The sequence below is a fragment of the Pteropus vampyrus genome, unplaced genomic scaffold (assembly GCF_000151845.1).
Source record: "Pteropus vampyrus isolate Shadow unplaced genomic scaffold, Pvam_2.0 Scaffold53, whole genome shotgun sequence".
Classification (NCBI taxonomy): Eukaryota; Metazoa; Chordata; class Mammalia; order Chiroptera; family Pteropodidae; genus Pteropus; species Pteropus vampyrus.
Window position 1 is genome coordinate 5273293 of NW_011888834.1, and position 3440 is coordinate 5276732.

Here is a 3440-nt window from a genome sequence, read left to right on the forward strand (position 1 = left end):
ATATTAGTAAATCTCACCTCCTAAATATCCGGGCCAAATTCGTTGTTCACTAATCGTTCTCTACTAGAGTTTAAACAATATTTATTAAACATCTACTATGTGCCACTGTTCTCATCATTCAAATAAGAGTCGACAAGTGTGGCTCTTGTCTTCAAATACCCTGAATTAAATGGAGAAATTAAAAAGTGACATGAGAAAGTAATTAAGCAACAGGCAACAAATGATACAAATGAGTCTACTACAGTTCAGAGGTAAAGATAACTTCTGACTTTGGTTTTCTCAAGATTTTTCTCAGGGAGATGAAATTTCAGCTGAACCTCAAAGACAGATGGGCTCTCAATAGGCAGTGAGAAGGAGGAGTTTATATCAGGGCATCAAAATATGTCCATAGAAAGACAAGAAAGCCCAAAGCAGTTTCAGAGGTATTGAGAGGTCAATGTGAAATGAGTATGAGATTCATGAGTAGGAAAATGGGGAAGAAGGAGAGAAAAATAATATAGAGTACTCTAAATTCCAAGATAATCTGAAAAGGTCATGAGATTTGTTGAGAGACATACTTAAGTCTGGCTTCTAACCCTGCAACATCAAGCTACAAGACGTTGGGCAATTATTTAATCCCTCAGAGCCCCACTTCTACATTTATGAAAAGAAGAATAGATCTGTATCACTGACTGCTCTGTGAATCAGTGACTGTGAAGATGAAATATATATATAAAACTCTTAACAGAGTGATGCTTCAATATATTAGTACCTCTTTCCTGTAATACTTCCATTGGGTATTTATTTTAACAAGTAATGAATGAGTATATATGTTTTCTGATCAAAATTATGATCTGGTATTAGCTAGTAATCTAAGAGAAATACCAATGGCTAATCCATTACCCAGGTTCTTTTGATAGTGGGATTTTAAAAATATAAGAAATTCTGTATTAACTAAAAATGTTTATTAAACTCACAGCACATTTTAGCCAATTTCTCATGTCTCTTTCTCTGTCTCTGTCTCTGTCTCTGTGTCTCTCTCTCTCTCTCTCCCTCTCTCTCTTTCTCTCAAAAGAAGAAGGCAAAGAGCAAGAATTTCTATTCCCATTTTATAACCAAACCTTAAAAATAAGAATACTATAATCTAATGAAAATAACTGTATAGAAATATTAACAAAGCAGCTAAACAATTAGCTGCATAACATTCTGTATTTCAATATTTTTCATCAATAAAATGAAATGAATACATTACCCTACCTAGATGTTATCACCATTATAAGAACTAAAATATAATAATGTAGGGGAAAATGCCTTGAAAAGTTAAACCTATTGTATTGAAAAAACACTTGGTATACTGAGTAATGATCTATAGTACTGAACATTCACTCAGAGCTATTTTATATAGTGAGTGTTAGATGTAGCCCTCTTCACACTCTACTTTTAACAATTCCTGCAGACATGCTGTTCATAATCCTTTCCTGCATTTCAAAGTAGCTCCAGGCAGATGTCTTTGCAATAGGCCCTGAATATTTTTCACATAGTTTCTTTCTGATTAAAGTTGTTTGCCACTATCAGTAGAATTGTAATATAGCATCTTCAGGTTTATCTAGCCGTTGAGATCACATGGAAAACCGTGTGATATAATGGGCAACACACAGGCTTTAAAATTAGGCAAAATAATTTTAATCTCTGATTTACTGACACTTACCAGCTATGTGTCATTGAGCAATTTAACCTCTCTGAAGATGTCTGCATCCAATGGGAAATTATGGTTCTTACAGCTGTAAAATCTAGCACCAAATAAGTGCTAAATGTTCTATTTCTTCCCTATTCCTGAGTATATAAACTGAGAATTTAGTTCTACTTTACAACTGCAAAGTACTGTTATTAAAGTTAACTTATAATCCCTGGGTTGCTGCAAATAATATTATCCACTAATGTATTAGGATGATGATGAAGAAGAAGAAGGAAGAGAAGGAAGCTGACAATAAACATTGTTAGAGTAACTTGGAATTGACTCCATTGTTCAGAATCTTAATCCTGTATGTTTTTATCTGATCTTAGTGCTACATATGCTTCCTGGTATCCAAACCAAAATAAACAATATAAAACTCAGAAAACATAGCTTATTACCAACGTATAGTAATCAAAACAATATGGTATCAGCATAAAACAGATGCATAGATCAATGGAACAGAATAGCCCAGAAATAAAGCCACATATATATGGTCAATTAATTTATGACAAAGGAACCAAGAATATACAATGGGTAAAAGATAGTTTCTTCGATAGTTTTTCTTGGGACAACTGGACAGCCACATGTGAAAGAATGAAACTGGACCACTGTCTTATACAACACACAAAAATTAACTCAAAGTGGATTAAAGACTTGAATGCAAGACTTGAAATCATAAAATTCTTAGTAAAAAAACACAGGCAGCAAACTTCTTGATATTGGTCTTAGTAATAATTTTTTGTATTTGACACCAAAAACAATGACAACAAAGGCAATAACAAACAATTGAAACTACATCAAACTAAAAAGCTTCTGCACAGCAAAGGAAACCATCAGCAACCTATTGAATGGGAAAAATATATTTGCAAATTATGTATATGATAAAGATATCATATATACAATTTGGTTAATATCCATTAATATTCAAAATATATAAGGAATTCATTTAACTCAATAGCAAAAAAAAAAATCTGATTTATTATTATTTCTTTTTTTTTGATGCCTACAGCACCTGGTCTTCCTAGGTGGTCTCCCATCCAAGTACTAACCAGGCTCAACCCTGCTTAACTTCTGAGATCAGACAGGATCAGGGTGGCATGGCCATAGACCAATCTGATTTAACAATGGGCAGGGGATCTGAAGAAGGGGATCTAAAGAAGACATACAGGTGGAGAACAGGTACATAAAAAGATCACTCAAGATCATTAGTCACCAGGGAAATGCAAACCAAAACCACAATGAGATATTACTACATACCCGTTAAAACAGGTATTATTAAAAAGACAAGAAATACAAGTGATGGTGAGGATGAGGAGAATAGGGAACCTTCATGCACTGTTGGTAGGAATATAAATTGATGCAGCCACTATAAAATAAAGGATGGAGATTTCTCAAAAAATTAAAAATAGAACTACTATATAATCCAGCAATTTCACTCTGGGTATTTATTTGAAAAAAGTAAAAACACTGACTTGAAAAGATATATGCATTCACTTGTTCACTGCAGCACTATTTTCAATAGCCAAGATATGGAAAAAACCTAAGTATCCACTGACTGATGAATAACTAAAGAAAATGTGATGTATATATGAATATTATTCAGCCATATAAAAGAAAGAAATCTTGCCATTTGCAACAATATGAATGGTCCTTGAGGGCATTATGCTAAGTGAAATAAGTCAGACAAAGACAAATATCTTATAATCTCACTTACATATGGATTCCA

The 3440-nt window shown here is 33.2% G+C and overlaps 1 pseudogene; it reads right to left on the reverse strand.

Annotated features, from left to right (window-relative positions):
• Positions 1 to 2714: 2714 nt before the first annotated feature.
• On the reverse strand, positions 2715 to 2823 carry LOC111739777 (annotated as a pseudogene).
• Positions 2824 to 3440: the final 617 nt, after the last annotated feature.